Consider the following 21,710-nt stretch of genomic DNA (forward strand, 5'->3'; position numbering starts at 1 on the left):
CCGGGAAGGGACCCACATTCTACTTTCCTCTTAGACGATTGCCACTAATGGATGGCCAGGAGACGACCAGTTTCAGTATGGGAGAGGGTGGGGGGAGGCGGGTGGACGGGGGGTTGTTTGTTTGATGATATTGCATTACCACGTGAAGTGTATATTAGGACACTAGGAGACAAATGCTTATGTAACATTGTGAGGCACTATATGTATATCACTGTTATAAGATATGGAGGTCCGTGTTGGGGTGAAAATACAAAACCTGGCTGTAGCACTAAGATCATTTGATGTGATGTTATACCTGATGACAAAACAGCTATGAATAAAGTTTTTGAGAAAAAAAACCTTCTCCAGGTATACCAGGTGATCCTGCCAGCAGACCTGCCAAGTACCCCGCATCAGGCACTACACTAACGCATTTAGTGCTGGTGTCTGCTTCACCGCACTAAACTGCATTAGTCACGCAATTATGTGTACACGACCACCTGAGATGTGCTCTAGGAGCTTAGCGGCACAGTGTTAAGTGATCCGCTGATGTGCACCATTGTTTGTAGAGTGATGCTATCTTTGTTATAATACACTTACATAGTCTACTGACTCTGATCAAACAAACTCTCTGCTCCGTTGCCAGATTGGTGAATATCATCCCTCAAAGATAAGGAGCCTACCACGTGATGTGTCACAGTGTTCTGTTGTCAAACACATTAACCCGATCCCGCAGACAGTGCGTGTCCGCAGCCTCTCGTGAAACCGGGAGGCGGGACCTTGCCTGTTGTTTTTCTGGAAAGGCTTCTGCCCCACAGTGACCATGAATGTGGCGCCCTGATTGGCTGGAGACATACTGACAGCAAGCGAGAAGACAGCTTTTATTTTCCTTGCCGAGCCAGCCGCCGCCTGCCAGAGTGACACGTTTTAGTCCACAGCACCCAGCCCACACATGCATCCGGTATTCAGGAGATCATGGAGGCTAGTCACATTCAATACGGTCGTAGGACGAGGGAGTCTGACTGCTGTAAACAACAAATCGAAGGGTATATAGGTAGGTTAAAATCAGGTGGTGGTTAGTGCACAAGTGATGGGGATATGTGTGTGTCATCCCGCCTCACTTAGGGGCCCATTAGAAAGTCTGGCGGATCGCCACTGCCATGCGGGAGGTGACGATCCGCCAGACATCCATACCCGCCCGCCACCCATTTCCCCCCTCCATATTACTATGGCGGTGAGGACCGCGGCGGACAGAAAAACTGTCCGCCGCTATTCCGCCCGGTCGCCTTGCGGCCAGGGCGGAAATGGTTTAATATGGTGGCGGTGTCTATCAGACACCGCCAGCCATATTATGATGGGCCATAACAGATGCCTTTCCGTGGCGGCAATGCCACCACGGAAAGGCATGCGGTCTTCACTTCGGGGGCCCCCTGCGGGCCCCTGGAGTGAAGGAGAGGTGGGGGGTGCACAGGGGTGGGGGGGTACCTGTGATACCCCCTGCATTTGCATAAACAAAGCGGCAGGCACCACGAGGTGCCTGACGCCTTGTTTATGCAAATGCTAGCGTGCATCTTTAGCATTGTGGCGGGCGGTGCTGATAGCACCGCCAGCCACAATGTTAAACATTCCGGATGTGCCCGCCACTGTGGCGGGCGCAGCCTAATACCCCCCATGGGAGCCACGCCCTTATAGTGGGCGGTCCCAATGACTGACAGGATGGCGGGCGGACTAAGTCTGCCCGCCATCCTAATGACCCCCTTAACGTCTAAATAATAATTAGCTGCGGATGTCGGAATTCTAAAATTTCCCAGTTTCAACCATTTTTTCTTTGCATGTAAGATTTGTAGTTCTGTTTATAATTAATTCGAAAAAAAGCAGAACTACAGATTACAAAGGAAACTAAATGCATGGATTAGGTCATAATCTCACATGTGGCAAGTCCTGGAAAATGTTGGAGCTTTCTGGCTGATAGCGCTGATATGCTTTCAACAGATCATGGCCGGTGCAACACATCATTTTTGTCTGTTTTCCATACTTTCTCTTTTAAAAGGGATATTTGGGGGGGGCATGGCAAAGATGGCGGCATAGTAGGAAGCGATTCCGAGTACCTCCACTCCCGCTATGCATTAGCTTTGTTTTTGCACCTCTCTACTGCAGTCTTCCACGACGAATTGTGCCCGGTCTGTCTCCGTGCATCCTCAGGCATCGGTGGAGGCACTCACGGCTCTACAGATCGCTGTGAAATGGAGAAGCGGTGACAGAGGCCTTACTGCGAGCGGCGTGTGTGAGTCTCCTGCGGAGGTGAGCTCCGGTGAGGCGGCGATGGTGGCGGAGGTTGGCAGACGGAGGAGGCGCTGGTAGCTTGGCGGTATTGGAGTGCGATCCCCCGTCGCTGATTACAGCGGTGAGCAGTGTGACGGGGATCTGTTGAGCGCATTGCTGGCGCTCGGCGGCCATTTCGTGACTCGCTGCTGGGGTCCCTCGGCCAGCCCGCGACACCAGTGCCTCACGCAGCGGCAGTGAGGAAGAGGAACGCTGTGGGGGTGCCTGGTGGGACAGGCCCCTGCAGTAGTGGATAAATAGCCCTCAAACCTCGCTGGAGTGTTGCTTTCAGGCGCTGGCCGCTGGTGCGCGGTGAGTGCTGGCTGCCCAGGTCTGTGTGACTATCGGTCATTTTGCTGAGTGGTTAGACGCGCATGCCAGCGCTTCCCCCTGGATGTCCGTGGCTTCAGCGGAGCGGTGGTATCAGACCTGTACCCACTGAGGAGCTGAGGAACGTCTACTGAGGAGTGCGACCAGAGACTGGATTAAGGAGTTGTAGTGGCATAGGTCTGAGGGGCGCTTTGAGTTTCATTCAGGCATGTATTCTACATGTGCTAGAGAAGCTGCTTCATCGTGACTACGCCCATCTAGTGATAACTGCGCGGCACTAGTGGCCAGGCTCCCGCTCCCGTCATCGACACTGTGGGCCGTGGCAGACTCTTGCGGACACTGCTGCCACTTCTTGAACTGAGGTGGGCTAATCTTGTGTGTAGGGTGAGACGGTGGGGCCTTCATAATAACGACCTCCTTCTTCCTGTTCACCTCTTCAGGCTGCTAGGTAGAATTTCTGCTGGGGTTCAGCGCCCAGCGGGCTTGGCGTGGCTGGTGGAGCATGGCAGCGGCCCGCCACAGAAAAGAGAAATCGCTAAAAGAAATGCTCCTAACACAAACGGCGGCAGCCTCCACAACGGGGGAGAAAGTGCAGATTCTAAGTGAGGGGGATGACGCTCCTGCCACAAAAGCATTTATGATGGAACTGTTTGCGGCAATTAAGGAGGACATACAAGATATCAAAGATCAGCTTGCTGCGGATCTACAAGAAGTGCGATGAGATGTGCATGGCATCGGGAAGCGCGTGTCCACTTTGGAGGAACACAATGTGAGTAAGGAGGAGGACCTCCATCAGCTTCAACAGGATATGCTGAGACTGCGTGGCTAACATCTTGACCTGCAGGCTCCCGCCGAGGATCTTGAAAACCGGTTTTGGAGCAACAACATGAGGATCCGGGGTTTGCCATGGAAGGAAGAAGGAGACGGTCTGTGCAGCAATATGGGGGCACTGTTCCGTCAGGTTCTGGAGGAGTCGGAAACCATGAATATTTAAATAGACCGTGTGCATAGAGTGGGCCTACCAAGAGGACCCAATTCCCCACCGCCAGACATCCTTGAGTGTATACGCGACTTACAGCTGAAGGAGCATTTCGTGCGCAAGGTGAGGGAGACACAACCCTTACAGTTTAAGGGTCACTCTCCCGCTATCTATCAGGACTTAGCGTCCTCTACGTTGGTCAAGCAACGCAAATTCAAGGTGGTGACGAAGTATCTCAGAGAACAGGGGATCTCCTATGCGTGGGGTCACCCCTTCCACATCATCTTCAAGTACAAAGGAAAGCTTCTTCAGCTCTGTTCCCTGTCGGAGGCCACTGGGCTCCTTGGGCTGGAGGATACTACTAGGTCGGCACAAGATGAACAGCCGAGAACTCCAGGCCGCAGACACTCGACGGGATGGCAGAAGGTTGGAAAAATTACCGCATCACAGAAACCTGATCAAGCGGCGCAAAAAAAGTAACAGGAAGCAGTTCTCACATAACTGTCGTAAGTAACAGAGCGCCCGGACACACAACATGAGGTACTTTAACGCAGACTCGTGGAGAGACACTTTGCGGGGAGACCGGAGGGTCGCTCTGATCTGATGTTGATTGCCTCTCTGCTAGCGGGTTTTCACCCTCCTTGGGCTGACCAGCTGCCTCGTGCCATGTCCCTCCAGGTCTTCCTTTTTCTGACGGACATTGGTCAGTTTTCATGTACGTTCTTAGGACTACCGCATTGTTTTTTGTCATGGGGGTTGTTAGACCTGGCACCTTGGCGTGAGTTTCCCTTCCACTTTTTGCTGATGTGCCTCAGATGTTTTGCTGGTGTTCGATGCTCAGGGCACTGCGCCACGGCCAATCCATGCCGCAGTGCAAATGCTCCCAATGTAAAGTGTATGTGTGATTGATTTCCACGATTGGCTTATTTGGTTTACTGTCAGTCCCCAGGAGAGTGCACGAGGAGTGCCGGGGCTTGTAGATACAAATGCTGCTAGTGGGCCTGCAGCGCTGGTTGCGCCACCCACAGAAGCGGCCTCGTAAGATGCGTCTCGGGTCCGCCATTGCTGACCCCGCGTACAGTCTCGTACTGTCACGCTGACTGCGCAAGTGCCCACACTTGCCAGTCCCGGAACCTTCCCTAACCTTCATGTCAGTCACTCCTATGGTAGGTCTACGGGCAGGGTGCATTGCGAGCGTAAGGTAGGACAAGCCTAGAGTGTGGCATGTCCTAGTAGTGAATTGCCGCCCTTTTTGGTTCTTCACTATTGAAGGGCTACCTGTTCTCTTAGGCCAGACGAGCTGTCGGAGCTATTACACGCTATAGTCCCGGCAGGCTCCGGGAACACGGTAGCAGGTCGAGTTTAGTATGCCTGAACTCAGAATAATAAAATACTTCCTTTAGTAAGGTTTATTTTAATATCCTGTGTTTGCAAATGCTACTTTTAGAAAGTTAGCCTTTGCTCGCCTAACTGTTCAACCGCCTCTGCCAGGATGTGTATCTGCTGTCTGGGTTTGCGGGAGTGACAGGGCTGGGAAATTCCCGGGGATAGTCGGGTGCTCCAGGTGGTGAATGGGGTGCTTACACCAGGATGGGTGGGCGGGGTAGTCCTTGACTCTGAATAGGGATGTGCTCCACCACCACAATGCTGGCTCCACCTCCTGCGGAGCGTCTGATGTCTCTGCCCTGCACCCTGAAAGAAGACGGCAGCGTCCTGTCAACAGAGTACTCCAGAACTGGGTTGAACCAGGCTCAGGCCCCCTGGCATGCAAAGACAAAAGAAACGCAGTATAAATACAGGAGCTCCGCTCCTTACAAATCAGATCCAGTTTTGACCACGACAAACCTCTGCCTGACTAGAAGGACCAAGAGAAGCTGAAGGACGGAAACCAGTCTGTATCCTGTTAGACTGGCCTGCACTGGTGCCTTGCTGAGAACGGAGAGGAAAGGACCAGAGAGGACTTTGTAGACTTGTGCCTGAAACGATCTCCAAGGGCTTGATCGAGAGCTTGCCCCCTGAACGGAACCCCAGGACCATTGGGTTCTATCTGCTTGTGCCCGTCTGCTGTTGGGCCTCGCCCCGTGAGCTGCATCGATCCCGGATCGCCGCAACCCTCCACAGTCCTGCTCCCCCGCCTCGCTCCTCGAGGGGGACCGAGCCGGAGAGATCCTCTGGAGAACCGTCGGCCTCGTCCAGTGTCCGCCCTCACCAGTAGCCGCGCCTGAAATGCCTCCGACTTCCACAAGCAAGGTGCACTTGAACTCCGTCCCGAGTTCATATCGGATCCAGGCTCCGCAACGTTCTTATTTCCCTGTCATCGTACCTTGCTGAACAACGAACATTCAAAGACTAAGTTTGCCTATTGTAATCTGGTGGCCTCCATTCTCTAAACGTTATTTTGGTCTTGTGATAATCCTGCTTGAATATATCTTTTATATAAAGTATACGTATTTTTGATACAACCATTTGACTGGTGTCCATTTGTGGTGGGTCAGTGTGTTTACTGTGTGTGATCATAAATGCTTAACTTACTATCGCCCTGAGGATTAGCCTTGTCTGCTTGCGCCACACTACCTAGAGGGTGAGCAGGGGTTATTCGAAGGAGTAGTTCCCTTACCCTGACGTGGGACTGAGGGTTCCTGCTTGTCACAAGTGCATACCTGTGCCAACCAGAAACTTCCGGTTCCAACAGGGGTATGTTTGGGTTATTGTTTGGGGACTCCACACCAGCCACTGTGTTGGGATTGTAATTGGTATGTGCTAGGTATCTAATGCTTTGTTGTCTGAATTGGCCTTATTATGACTCTGCTGGGCCTGCAATCTGAGTTCCACAATTGGGATGGGTAGGGATCTTAAAATTGTTAGCCTCAAAGAACGGGGGGCTTGAATAATCCGGTGAAGAGGGGAGCAGTCTTGTCCCTCTTGGATAGTGCAGAGGGTGATATGTTATGTTATTGGCCAAGCCTGGCTGCTGTGCTGTGTCGCTTTCGTGTGTCTCCCCCCGACACATATATCCTTTTACTTGTATTATCCAGGTATATCTAGACTAACTCCCTCCCTGTTTGTTTGTGTTTCTGGCCCTCTCCCCCAACAAGGCTGATTTTGATTACTCCTTCCATATTATTATAAATATTCCACATAGTTATTTTCTTTCATCAATTCCTCATTTCTCCCTTATTTGGGATTCAGAATATCGAATGTAAGCCCCCCAATATGGCTCGTTGACTATTTTATTGCATCATGGCTGATTTAGAGCACTCTTTTTCATATTGTTACTAATATTCTTTATAGTTATCCTGATTTACAAATTCTTTATTTTATTTTCTGTATGGGATCCAGAATACCGAACGTAAGCCCTTAATATGGAGGCCACACAGGTTCGCTGACTGCACATTTGCTTATGACGATCTTGGACCCTTTTCACTGACGAGCGCACGCTGTCCAAGACACATCATATACGGTATGTACTCAGCTTGACAGGTTGCGCTTTGGTTGCTTTAGGCTCTGATTATCAGAAACCGGTTGCTCTTCTTAAAGTCACTGTATTAGCATGATCATAGACGCAAATGGTTGCGATGACCTGTTTAAAAAAATTCCATGCGTATATGGTACACATACTTCTATGTGATTAACAGGTTGTTTTTTTTTCAGAACAAAATTTTATTGTTTTCTTAAGAGAGATTGCATGTAAACCACAGCACTCCGAACACCGGAGGGGCTGTGAGCATAGAATCAAAATGCACAGGGTAGCAATCAATACAGTAGTCAACATGAAGCATAATTACTATAGTTCTCCCAATCCCCCTACCCCGCAATAACTCCCCCCCTGGATCTCACCCTAGCCCCTTGCACGATGTCCTCACAGGTCCATGAAATAGAATCATTATGAAACTGGTAATGCATACTTTCCCTCACCCCGGTTCTCAAAGTGTCTGTTCAGTATCCACATCCCGCTGTGCTGGCGGCTCCAGCAACAATCCCCTGTATTCCGCCCATCTCTTCCATATTTTGTAGTGCTTACTGGGGCAGCCTCGGGCCTCAAACACTGGACGTTCCAGTCCCATACAGTAATCTAATCCCTTTCTCCACACTCCCACCGGGGGGGCCCTAGGGTCCTTCCAGGCACGGACCACATCCCTCTTGGCCACAGTAAGGCCGAGAAGCAGTAAGTGTCGTTTGTAGATGTTGCCACGCACTTGTTCCATTACATGGAGAAGGCCCAACTGCGGTGTACGGGGGACCCTCCAGCCCAATACTTCATCTAGGCAGTCCCAACACCTGTCCAGAATCTCTCCAGTGCTCCACAAGACCATACCGTATGCAGGAAGGTGCCCACCTCTCGGCCACATCTCAGACATTCGGGGGACACAATCAAACCCGCTAGCCACAGTCTCTCTCTAGTGTAGTAAGCTCTATGTAGATATTTAAATTGGATGAATCGTAAACGTACGGCAACCGCCGCACCCCTAGGAGCAGCGAGAGCCTCCCTCCAATCTTCCTCCTCCAGCTCTCCCACATCTCCCTCCCAGGTGGTCCGCAGTTTATCAAGAGAGGAGGAACAATGTGTAACCAACGATTGATAGATGCGGGATATTTTCTTGTCTTCCAATTCTCCCATGAATAGCTTAGCTTCCAGAGGGCTGACCTCAGGTAAAGAATCTAGGCCCTCTAGGGCAGGGGAGATGGCATGTCGGAACTGCAAGTATTTGAAGAATTGGGTTTGGGGCATATTATATCCATCCCTCAGTTCTTGGAATGACTTTAGGGTCGTGCCGTTCATTACATGGCCCAGCGCCGAGATCCCTATTGCGTCCCAGCCGCGGAACCCCTGCAGGGACGCCAGAGCCGGTAGGCGACCATTCTGCCACAACGGGGTCTCCTCGGTCAGCCTGTTCCACCATCCCATGCGGTGAAGCGCCCGCCGCAAGATCTGAAAGACCACCTGTGTGACCACCGGAAGCCTCCTCCTCTTCCGAGCCGAGTACAACAATGTATGTAGGGTGTCCAACTCCATCAAATACCTCTCCAAGGCGTATGCCGTGTCGCCCCGGTCTCCCTACCACCACTCATTCAATACCAGAAAGTGAGAAGCCTGATAATAGGACAGGACATCTGAAGATGCTAAGCCGCCGCAATATGTAGAGAGGAAACAGGTGTGCAGCGCCACTCTCACTGCACCCCCGGCCCAGAGAAACTGGCCCAGCGCTGAATTCACCTGGCGAAACCACTGCGGAGATATAGGGTAAGGATGGTTTTGCAGTTGATAGAGCAAACGAGGGAGGGCCACCATCTTGAAAATGGCAGAGCGGCCATAGAGATTCAAGGGCATACGGGACCATGTTTTCATGTCCGACCGAATCCGGTCCCAGACAGGAATGACATTGCGCTCCCACGAGACTCCAGGTATGTCCGTCAGGAACACCCCAAGATACTTTAGGCCTCCGATCGCCCCCTGTAGAGCCGATGCCCAGGTACCCAGCTCCGTACCGTCTCCCAGAGTTCACAGTGTGGATTTCCGCACGTTTAGATGGAGCCCCGATACCTCCCCAAACACCCGCATAATTTCAAGGACCCTCGGTCCTGACCTATTTAAGTCCGTGAGGGGGAAAAGCACGTCATCAGCGTAGAGCGCGATCCTGTCCGATGGCTCGGCCTCCCATTCAAAGCCCCTCATCTGTGCGTCTATGCGCACCCACGCCGCCAAAGGTTCCATGGCAAGGGCGAACAGGTACGGCGAGAGGGGACACCCCTGCCGGGTTCCCCGTCTGATAGGGAAGACGCCGGACACAGCCCCAGCCACTCTCACAGACGCCGTCAAGTCAGTATACAGCAGCTGGATGTACGATAGAAACTGGGGTCCAAGATTCAGGCGAGGTAGGAGTGCATGTAAATAAACACAACTCAACGAGTCAAAGGCTCTACCTATATCCGCCAGTAGAAGTGCCGCCTGGGTTCCCGTTGCCCGCATCATCTCCAACGCCACCTGAGCCCGCCTAATATTGTGTCTCGTTGCTCTATGCGGCATAAATCCTGCCTGGTACGGATGGACCAAGTTAGTGATTAACGGAAGGAGGCGGTTGGCGAGAGCCTTAGCCAATATCTTCGCCTCAATATTTAGAAGTGAAATAGGTCTATAAGATTCATGACATTCGGGGGACCACCCTGGTTTACAAAAAAACACTATTTCAGCATGCCTCCAATCCGCCGGTAGGCGGCCAGACTCCTTGGCTGCATCTAAAGCTTTCTTATAATGAGCCCCTAATTGGAGGTGGAACTCGCACGGGAACCCGTTAGTTCCTGGGCCTTTCCCTGCACTCAATTCTCCGAGGGCCTTTCCTAGTTCTTCTGCGGACAGTGGGAGCTCAAGGCGATTTCTCTCCTCTTCTGATATCGCCTGCGGCGGGAGATCCGCAAGAAATTTATCGACTGCGTCCGCCGGGAGGGATTCCCTAGGGGCATATTGCGCCGCATAATAGCGCGCAAAGCTATCCGCAATTTCCTCGGGGGCTGACAAAGGATCCCAAGCCTCATTTCGAAGAGCCGGCAGTGTCTGTGCCTGGAAGGTGCCCTGTCTATACAGCATTGTGCTGGACTTATCTCCCCATTGGTAGATTCTGCTCTGCGTTACAAGCCACACCTGACGTGACTCTTCAAGGTGTAGAGAGGCAGAATCCCGCTGTGCCTGCAGCAGCCTTCGCACGTCTCCATCATCTCCGGTCGTCACGGACCCTATCCGCCGCCCTATCCAGGCCCTCCCTAAGCGTCCTACGAGCTGCCGCACACCAGGCTATATCCACTCCTCGGAGTGTGGGCTTCAAAGCCTCCCAGAGGGTCACAGCGTCCGTCCCCGATCCATCATTATCTTCCCAATAGTGGGCTATGGCCTCCCGCATGTGAGACTGGTAGTCATCCTGTTGCAGGTGCCAAGTGGAGAGACGACATCGAAATGGCTGCCGCCTCTTATCTAGAAGGATGTTAATAGTAATGGGGGAATGGTCAGAGAGACGGCGCGTCAGTATATCTGTCGAGACCACCCTCCCAATCCGAGTGCCGGGGACAAAAAGGTAATCCAACCTTGAAAAGGATTTATGTACTGCAGAAACATATGTGTATTCCCGACTATGTGTATGTTGATAGCGTCATGCATCAATCCAGCCCATTCCCCTCACCATGTCATTCAACCTAGTAGGGGCGCTCACCACCTGTCCTCCACCAGGTCTGCAGCGATCCATCTGACCATTCATTACATCGTTCCAGTCACCCCCAATGTCAGCCATCACGTCTGGGATCTCGGCCCAGACAGTGAACAGTTTCTCCACAAGTGACCATTGCAGCGGGGGAGGAGCATACACACTTCCAAAAACCACCGGTTCACCTCCAATCATTCCTTTGACAAATACGTATCTGCCCTGAGCACCCACCCACTGTGTCGAGCGGACGTAAGACACCCAGCGGTGGATCAATATCGCTACTCCCCGGGAGCCCCTCGTAAAGCCGACGTGGAACACCTGTTGATATCCATAGCGCTGCAAACTAAGGGTTTTGGTCCCCAGGAGATGTGTCTCTTGCAACAATAGGACATCTGCCTTCTCTTTTTTCCCCTGTCGCAGCACAGCGCCACTCTTGATTTTATCTAGCATACCCCTTACATTCCAGCTCACTAATCGTAGCGATGTCCTGGGGAGTTCTCGTTCGGGACCTCTAGCCGCCATCTATTAATTGCCCGGGTGTCGGGAATTGCAACTGCATACATACCCACAATAGAGCCTGGTGAAACATCGTGCTGTAAAGAGCTACCCCAACCCCCCCCAAACTCTTACCTCACCCCGCCCTCCCATCCCCCGCCAATCCCCAGCCCAACAACTTCCCAACTTCCAGCCTCCCCCTACCCCTATACCTCAGCAACGTTGAAGTACCTGTCGCGGTGCAGGAACCGCTCCGACCTCCAACGGGAGTCCGGAAGCCACCCACTCCAATGGATCCCCATGAACTACACACACAACCCCCAACCTACCCCTAAGGGGGCAATAAACGTCTCTGAACTCGAGGAGTGTGTCCGCCAGCCAAATCGCTGCCCCCCCCACACCCATCCCCACCCCATCTCAGGTTATCTGGAATAGTGCAGCATCAGAAGTGGCTAGTCCCCCAGCCTTCCACTGTCTCCAGCAGGAGCCAGGAAGTGCCACTCGCCCACCACATATGAATAACTGCAAATAGCGTCCTCATATCCATGTCGGTATTTCAAGGATCTGGCTTCGGAGTGTCTGGTGTATCCGGTCCCTCATTTAGCCCCTCATGAGAAGGGATGAGCTTTCGGTTCCTCTCACCCGGGGGCCAGTACTTCCACAAAGTCTCACCCGGCCCTCCGGGTCGCCAAGCTCTAGGTCCCGGCTCCAGCCGTCGCACAGGCCTCACCGTCCAGAGCCCAGTGCCTCCGCTCTGCCCAGGGTCGCCGCGCCCAGCTGTCCAGTCGTGTGGCACTGCACCGGGCTCCCACGCATCAGGTCCGCCTCCCCTCCGCCAGCCGATCTCGCCGCTCGCGGGTCCGGACCAGCGCCCTCGCGGGGGCCCTCTCACGGCCGCTGGTGCTGCCAAAATCTAGGTCCCGGCTTCCGATGATCCTTCAGGCCGCACTGTTCGGAGCTCCGGATCTCCGCTCCCAGCGCTCGCCGTCTCTCGGACTTGCTGTGCTGCTCAGCGCTGGTCTCCCTATCAGGAAACCCGTGGTTGGGGCTTTTCAGGGACGGGGGAAGGAAGGATAAATGCAGGATCCCTGATAGGTGGGACGGAGCTGTTTTAAGCCACGTCCGCCATGCTGTCACGCTAAGCCACGCCCCGTGATTAACAGGTTTGCATCTAATAGACCACCACAGTTTTTTTTCTCTGTCTTCCATGCTGAACACAGTTCATATATATATTTAATATAATTATCGTTTTTTGGGCATTTTGCACACAAGCAATACGCCATATTTGCAACTTGAGATACAAACCTGTACCTTATATAATATTGAGTGCTTTTCCCACCACACGTGTTGTATCACCTTTGGATGGGAACCTATGACTTAGTATGGGTCGAACCAACATACATCAAATTGTACCCCTGCCATTTCCCTTCCCACCTTAGCACAGGCAGGGCACGATGATTTTATTTCCTTGTAGTTCTAATAGGTGTTCTAATGGTCATTGTATGAATTTAAATGTATTGTAAATAGTACCCTTTGTCGTTTTTATCTAATTGATCCATTTTGGAATGTGGACACTGTTTGTCGTTCCATTGTATATTTTATATGTCACTGTATATTGCTCACAGCACTTATGTTTGTCATTTATGTTTTAATTCCAGCCCTGACGAAGTTCGAAACACGGACGAAACCCGTTGGCTGATGTTTGCTTATCATGTTTGATGGACCCGAATAAAGTTCTTTCTAAAGAAGACACTGATTTGGCTTCCTTATTGGACATTATAAGACTTGGGAAGTACACGACTCCATTGCTTATTTTAGTGGATTTAAAAGAACCTGCTGCAGCGTTCCTAGCCTGTTCCAGCAAGTTTCAGGCAACAATAATGTCAAGAAAAATTTGGTGAATAATTGACCTGCTGGGGCTCAATCAAGTTTTGTCTAATGGAAGATTTGACTCGTAAAGTAGCGCAGAAGTTTAATATGCCTTCTACAAAGATTGTGAACCATGCAGATCAAAGAAGTGCATATTATGTAAATAGTTCAGTGGGTTACTGCTTTTGTCGTAGAGATCCTTTAATTTTTTGCAATTCATAAATTAAAATCCTAATATGGAACAGTAAGCTATTAACTGTCATCAAAGAGCTGTGTGGACACTGCAAGGTATCGGTTAAACCGTTAATTTCTCCCCGTCTTTAATTATCCTAATGTTAGTTAGTAAAGACAACCGTTGATGGAGCAAGAACTCGTGAAAAAGAGACTTGCTTGAATGCACTCCTCTACAGTAACCGCTAACCCCGTATTAAAACTTGTATTGTGAAAATAACATGCTTTTACACGACATTTAAGTTTGAGATTGAAGCTTGCCTATGTGTTTTACTAATCCAGTAACCTGAGTGTATTCTAAAAATGGCAGCTAATTGAAATTCTTTAGTGCGCATGTGTCTACTGCATCTACGTGGTATGACGTGTCTATGCTTGGAGGGAAAGTTTCTGCACTTGCGCAGTAGCTAACAAAATGGCTGCTTAAAACTCACATGCTTGCCACCTTATTGCTGAAAAACTAAACCCAGCTATTATACTAATGCTAATGCGGGAAGAATAATAAGTAAATGGGATTAGAGTAGAAATAGGTGGTATACAGTGAAATCATTTATTTTGGATTTTAACATTTGTTTTTTTTACTCTTTCAATAGGGCTTGTTATGGGCCTTGAGTCTTGAACTACAGTCTCGTTTTCTGAACATGCGAAGTGAACCCAAACTGAAAGACGCGATGTCAACTTGAACATCGCCCAAGGCTGCAGGTTGCTACTTTCATGGGATCAGGAACGACAGTCCACTGAAATGGCATGAGAACTACTGTTTTTTTTTCTAATATGTGACAATTACATTGTGAATACATGGGGGAATAAAGACTTATGTATAAAACATAAGGGTTGGGATTTCAAACAAATAGCTGAAAGAAATAATGGGAAATAAGCATGGTGTGGTGATCACCTCCCCTTGCTTGTCCAATCAGAGTTAGGAGTTTCATGAATTTGAAACTTTAATGGGTGGTACAAGCATACAAAAAGGTATAATTGAGGTAGCATTAGTTAGTTAGCTATCTAGAGACCAGGGTGCTGTCCGAGAGCACAGAGAAGTCCCAGACAGAGATAACAAAGAAGAATCGAATTGCTGAACCAATTATCTTAAGTAAATTCATTTAGAAGAAGATCGCGGAAGAATCTCAAGGAGGAAGAGAGTGTCAGAGAGGGGTGCTACACAAGCGTCGGTGATAGAGAGGTCATCTGTCCTGAATTCTGTCCTGAAGTCTTTGTTCGTCAGACCTTTCCTGGGGGACCCTTTCCAATTCCTAGGCCTGGGAGTTGGTTTCCACACCATACTTGGTAATTATATCTATATTTGTATATGCGCTTATGGGCTTTTCTCTCTATCCTCTCCCTTTCATGCAGTGTCATTGCAAAGTATAATTGTATGCAATTTTGGTTGATTATTTGAATCTTCCTTCTTGTGAGAGGTGGAGTTTGTTCTGTACTGTGTAAGTGATTCACATGAATTTAATCTAAGATAAAATTTTAAAAGACATCCTGACTCTGTGATCAGTATATTGAAATCTTATGTCATTTCACCATCAACTAGTTCCAACTAATGGTCCATTGACCAGAGGAAAGATTAGTTAGAGACTACAGATAACTAATCTAGAGAATTACAAAACATGACCCCAGTGGTTATTGCCAGTATGTTGTGAATGAATGTATGGGCCCAAATGAGTATGTGGTGTTAGATTATCTGTTGCTGGTAACTAAGGGTGGGCGTAGTGGGCGTAGTGTGGCTACGCGAAGCTACGTGAAGTGGGCAGGAATCTACGCTCACCCAGGCGCTTCGCGTAGCCCCACTAAGAGCCGCCCGCCTTCCTCCCGCCCTCTTCTACACCCCTAATTTGGATTTAAAATAGTGTAAAAATAAAAGGAAAATCACTGACCTTTTATGTGGCGTGCGCATTTCTTGCGAGAAATACGCATGCGCGGTGCCCGCGCATGCGCATTTGGTTTGGAAGAAGTCGGCGCGAAGAAGAAGAAGGAGCCCCGGGACGCCGCATAAAAGGTAAGTGATTTTCCTTTATTTTTACACTATATTAAATCCAAATTAGGGGTGTAGAAGAGGGCGTGAGGGAGGCGGGTGGCGGGCAACTTCGCTTCGTCCACGGGTGTGCGTAGTGTTGCCTACTACGCCTACTTGGCGAATCGCGAAGTAGGCAACACTACGTGCACTCCGTGGGCGGAGAGAAGCACTCTGCCGAGGGTTACTGGTAACCCGCTGGATCACCGTCAACCATGGTGCTACATTTTAAATTCTCGGTTTGAACTTCTCCAGATTAAGAACTTTTAAACTATACCCGGTATGAATGACATGCGACTCCTATACCTTGTAGTCCCCTTTTTAAGTAACATACCTATACACTAATTTGCATTTGTGAATCATTGCATCTGAGTGATGCAAAGTGCTACAACACCCTATAATGGTATGAGTCGCTCTATAAAACAAAATAAAAGCATAAGAGAGAGTGGTTATGGAGACTTGAGGGTCACTGTGTTAAATGGCCGTAAGTGAGGGAATTCATGCAGAAGGAGGTCACTGGGGAGCACCAGCAAACATACTCTCACCCTGGCGCCACCGGAACTAAAGTCAGCCCTATGAATTGTTTTGTCTTTCACATTTTTCTTCCATACACTCCAGCATGCATCAAAGGTCAATGTGTCAGCTCACTTCAGACATTGACTGACTTGACAAAGAGTTACTGTATGATGCCCTTTCAAGGCATGCACATCAACACAGAAAGTAGTTCCCTTCAGTCCTAGGATCACTATCATCAATGTGTGCTATTTTTTAGACCAAACAAAAATGCATTTTCCGATGTTTTTGTTCAGATCAATGAGGGCCTGGCACGTTCCCAAACAAGAACGTTTAGCATAAACTTTGACAAAACAAAAATAAGAATCGTTAAAAGGCAGTCAGCTAATGAGAGACCCACTGGATCTGTCAATTCTTGTTTCTTACTGTTTTTATTTTCTACGTACTATAATGTAATTCAGAATAAAACAGGAATGACTCAACACATCAGGAATGAATGCTGTGAAGGCCATCATACACTGGATAATCACTGAATATAAAGATCTACTTCACAATCAGCAGCCATGCCATGTGCAACGCATATCACGTTAGAATAATGCATTTTTGCAAATGTTCCCACTTTACCGCAATGCCTGAGATTATCACGCAAAAGAGTTACATTTGGCAGAGCTTGGACAGCTGATCAGATTAAGCTGTGCATTGAACCTTTTTCTGGAATGCGATAAAACCAACCGTGTAGTTTCAGTTTCTCACTTTGCTGGGACTCATAAAAGCTAAACTCCGATTACTGTTTATCAAAGGCCACATGATGGCGTTGTTGTACTACAGGAGGAATAGGGTTCTCGATATAGTACGATGTTGAAATATCCCACTATCACAGAAACTCATATCCAACCCAAGATTTGAAGACCTAAACACAAAACCACACACCTGCCTAATTAACCACTTCCATGCGTCGGACGGCCGGCGGCCGTTCGACGTCACGGTGGGCGTGTGCGGAGGACGGCCGGGGGCCGTCCGAACCACGCCCACGCCGTAAATCACCCGCACCGCTGCGGAATTTTCGCCGCGGTCAAGGGGTTCATGTACAAAAGCCCCCTCTGCTCAGTACATAGTATCAAACTGATGTGGATATCCAACCCAACAGAGCTTTTAAAATTTTGTCAAAAACAGGGTCAGTCTAAATCGCAGTAAAAGAGCGGCCTAATTAGACAACTGAAAAGGGAGAAGGAGGAGGAGGCAGGACGAGATGTGACCTAGAGACCACTAGTGTCTACTTTAGAATTGTAGAAGAGGATTTGAATCCCAGCCTCACTCAACATACTGTGATTCTGAGCAAACAATCCAACTTACCCATGCTACATAAAGACATATCTGGTTCACACGTAAAGAGCCTCTGGGTCAATTAGAGCATTAACAACAGTCACATATTAGAAAAGGGAGTCATTTCTAAAAATCTCATGATATGGATGCACCCTTCTTATTTCACTCACAATCAAAGGGCCTTATTAAAATGTCTGGTATGGAAACCTCCTGACCATGGGTTGGCGGTTCCGCTACCTAATTACAATATGACCGCACCATTACGGCCACACACGGTGCAGTCGAAAACTCACATTTCACTATGGGACCTTGTGCTGCAGCCATAAACCAGCTGTAGCACAAGCTCCCTTAGAGAAATGGGAGTTTGTGTGAATCCCTACACGGTGCCTGCCAAACAGTGCAGGGATTAACAGGGGGCACCAGAGGCTGCAGGGTTAAGGGGCCCCTCAATTCTTGTTTCTTACTGTTTATATTTTCTACGTACTATAATGTATTTCAGAATAAAACAGGAATGACTGAACACATCCGGCATGAATGCTGTGAAGGCCATCATACACTGGATTATAACTGAATATAAAGATCTACTTCACAATCAGCAGCCATGCCACGTGCAACACATATCCCGTTAGAATAATGCATTTTTGCAAATGTTCCCACTTTACCGCAATGTCTGAGAGTATCACGCAAAAGAGTTACATTTGACAGAGCTTGGAAAGCTGATCAGATTAAGCTGTGCATTGAACCTTGTTCTGGAATGCTATAAAACCAACCGTGTAGTTTCAGTTTTTCACTTTGCTGGGACTCATAGAAGCTAAGCCCTGATTACTGTTTATCAAAGGCCACAAGATGGCGTTGATGTACTACAGGAGGAATAGGGTTCTCAAAATAGTACGATGTTGAAATATCCCACTATCACATAAACTCATATCCAACCCAAGATTTGAAGACCTAAACACATAACCACACACCTGCCTAATTAATGTACAAAAGCCCCCTCTGCTCAGTACATAGTATCAAACTGATGTGGATGTCCAACCCAACAGAGCTTTTAAATATTTGTCAAAAACAGGGTCAGTCTAAATTGCAGTAAAAGAGAGGCCTAATTAGACAATTGAAAAAGGGAGAAGGAGGAGGAGGCAGGACGAGATGTGACCTAGAGACCACAAGTGTCTACTTTAGAATTGTAGAAGAGGATTTGAATCCCAGCCTCACTCAACATACTGTAATTCTGAGCAAACCATCCAACTTACCCATGCAACATAAAGACATATCTGATTCGCACGTAAAGAGCCTCTGGGTCAATTAGAGCATTAACAACAGTCACATATTAGAAAAGGGAGTGATTTCTAAAAATCTCATGATATGGATGCACCCTTCTTATTTCACTCACAATCAAAGGGCCTTATTACAATGTCGGGTATGGAAACCTCCTGACCATGGGTTGACGGTTCCGTTACTTAATTACAATACGACAGCACCATTACGGCCACACAAGGTGCAGTCGAAAACTCACATTTGACTATGGGACCTTGTGCTGCAGCCATAAACCAGCTGTGGCACAAGCTCCCTTAAATAAATGGGAGTTTGTGTGAATCCCTACACGGTGCCTGCCACACAGTGCAGGGATTAACAGGAGGCACCAGAGGCTGCAGGGTTAACCACATGGCTGCTAGAGCTATTCCCCTGCTGTGCTGGACAGCAACCAAAACGGGTGTGGTCAAGACGACCTCAGCTCGTCATGAGCACCGAAGGGGTTAAGGGGGCCCTGCTGGGGACCCCCAATGACGCTTTCCGACAGTCTTTCCATGTCGGAAAGCCCAACATGGAAAGCCTGTAGGAAACTGACATCGTGTAGGAAACTGACATCGTAATCCCAACAGCGGTCAAAACTGAACCCAAGTGAGGCTCAGAAAGCCTCGACCGCTTTCCGATACTCATCGTAATTGGACCCAACGTGTCATTCCAAGCCAAGTGTCACACATAAGGAAGGCTTGAAATCTCCAAGCCAAGTGTCGCACAAATGCCAAGTGAAAACTTGCAGCAGCGGCCTGTACAGATAAGAGGATTGGGGGCATTCAACAGAAGACAACGAGGAAAAATTAAATAAATAAATAATTTTCTCACGTCGTCTGTTGAATTCCGCCCTAACCCCGCTCTTACCTGCACAGGCCGTGGCTGAAAACTTGGCAGCTATGAATCAGTTCCAGGCCTTTGCACAATCTTAAAACGCGAACCAATGATTGAATTTTTCTCTTGGAAAGGTAGAAACCCTATCACCCACCATTTCCTGATAAGAAATCTCAAAAATGGCAGGTGGTCCCTCAAAGCATTCCTCCAGCTGCAGTGACGATACTCGCATATATGGCAACATTTTAGAAGATGAGTATTAAAATAAAATAATAATAATCGGGAGAATGTATTTCCCCAATTGACTTCTATTAAAACAGACTATTAGAGGCGAAAGACAGCTAAAAGAAAGCCGATTTTGGCTTTAAAAAAAAAGCGGGAGTTTACCTCTTCGATCGGGTCCCTTGGCGTGTGTTTACACTGTCAGGTGCCGTTTCTACACATTCACTTGTGCCAACCAAAGAAACCTTACTTTTCGGAAACGAAAGCCGCTCCGCCTCAATTCTGGCTGTATTTTGCCACGTAGGTCAGTCACTTTCGAGGAATTTCTCTTTCTATAAGAAACCAAGGAGTTCTCGTGCACTTGCCCTGGGACCTGCCACTGTTACCCTCTGCATTCCCGCGTTATAAGGACCTACGAGTACTTTCTACAACGGCTCCTTCCTTGAATTACGTAGGCGGAGCTAGCCGGCGGGAAGAGCGCGTGGTCACGGCTTTTCCCGCTACGTCTTCTGTGAGAGGTGGGGGGCGCTCTCCAGGACCCACTTAGACGTAAAACATCGACGAAGCAATCTCAGTACTAGTATTGCATGTGACTTCGAGTGTAAATATAGACACAGATCTGATGACCACTGCAAGGTGTGTGATTTTAAGGTCTGACTAGCTTGTATTCTCATATTATGAATTATATTTTTAAATGTCAGTAAAAGTATAGTGTATGCGAGTTTGTAGTCAGCCCACTTAATTTATTGTGTTTTGTATGTTTTTTATTGTATGACATTGTAGCATTTATGTGGTGCTTGCATGTTGGCTGCTGACGCATTTATTCACATGGATTTCATGCTACTCCGTGTAAAGTATGTATTTAGCAAAGTGTTGAATTTGCTTGGAGTTTCTTGGAAGTGTTTCTATAGCATCTGTTATGATGGGTGTGTTTATCATGTTTCAGGATTCAGTGGTTTTAGGTGAGATGAATGAGGAAGTGTAAGAGACTTGCCTTTCTATAGCCTGCAGTAAAGCTCTAATTAAAGCTTTGTTGTTAAGTATTTTCTTGTATATTGTCTATCTGAATTCCTGTTCTGTCTGCTAATATATCATAGATAACATCTCGGGAATTAGTGCGACCATAAGTATACTTGCGGTAAAAAATACATGCTTCCACTATTCCATAACGAGTATAAAATATGCCTGGGGGTACGTGGTCGAATACGGAAGGTGACATACACTTGATGTTAGAAGTTGGTTATGACCATCTGAGCCGCCCTGATTTTTCGCTTTTTGAACACCTAATTTTTGAGCTTTTACTTTGAGAGAGACTCTTAAGCTGGGACTCACCCACAGTGAACTCATGATGAAACAGACGAGCAGCCCTGTGGCAGAGGGCTCGCGCGCGCTTGGCGCTTTACCTTGATTTTAAAACTCCTCATCCTCTGCTGACTGAAGAGCAGCCTTTGTCACGCTGACTGCTAGCGTTTGACGCCATTATTTACTTTTTTAATCCACTCCTCCCGCCCCGGTTGGCTCCTCCCACCTCCTGCGTCACGTGCCTATTTAGGCCACGCCCCCTCTCTTCTCGAGGTGAACAGACGAGCAGCCCTGTGGCAGAGGGCTCGCGCGCGCTGGGCGCTTTACCTTGATTTTAAAACTCCTCATCCTCTGCTGACTGAAGAGCAGACTTTGTCACGCTGACTGCTAGCGTTTGACGCCATTATTTACTTTTTTAATCCACTCCTCCCGCCCTGTTGGCTCCTCCCACCTCCTGCGTCACGTGCCTATTTAGGCCACGCCCCCTCTCTTCTCGAGGTGAACAGACGAGCAGCCCTGTGGCAGAGGGCTCGCGCGCGCTGGGCGCTTTACCTTGATTTTAAAACTCCTCATCCTCTGCTGACTGAAGAGCAGCCTTTGTCACGCTGACTGCTAGCGTTTGACGCCATAATATACTTTTTTAATCCACTCCTCCCGCCCTGTTGGCTCCTCCCACCTCCTGCGTCACGTGCCTATTTAGGCCACGCCCCCTCTCTTCTCGAGGTGAACAGACGAGCAGCCCTGTGGCAGAGGGCTCGCGCGCGCTTGGCGCTTTACCTTTATTTTAAAACTCCTCATCCTCTGCTGACTG

General features: G+C 48.8%; 1 protein-coding gene and 1 long non-coding RNA gene across 13 annotated transcripts in view; one reads left to right on the forward strand and one right to left on the reverse strand.

The window, feature by feature from the left end:
- Positions 1-20,056, reverse strand: part of SYCP1 (synaptonemal complex protein 1) — a 6,803,167-nt gene extending 6,783,111 nt beyond the window's left edge. For 6 of the 12 annotated variants that reach the window (XM_078644365.1, XM_078644359.1, XM_078644360.1 and 3 more), the window contains exon 1: positions 19,763-20,055. The gene's annotated coding sequence lies outside the window, so the exon portion shown is untranslated. Of the gene's footprint in view, positions 1-19,762 lie in introns of all 12 variants that reach the window. The other 6 variants (XM_078644363.1, XM_078644366.1, XM_078644361.1 and 3 more) reach the window with 2 other exon arrangements.
- Positions 20,057-20,093: 37 nt separating this feature from the next.
- LOC144755442 (uncharacterized) overlaps positions 20,094-21,710 on the forward strand; it is a 46,259-nt gene continuing 44,642 nt past the window's right edge. The window contains exon 1 of the long non-coding RNA XR_013594893.1: positions 20,094-20,233. This is a non-coding gene — a long non-coding RNA (uncharacterized LOC144755442). The remainder of the gene's footprint in view (positions 20,234-21,710) is intronic.

Source organism: Lissotriton helveticus, chromosome 5_1 (assembly GCF_964261635.1).
Source record: "Lissotriton helveticus chromosome 5_1, aLisHel1.1, whole genome shotgun sequence".
Taxonomy (NCBI): Eukaryota; Metazoa; Chordata; class Amphibia; order Caudata; family Salamandridae; genus Lissotriton; species Lissotriton helveticus.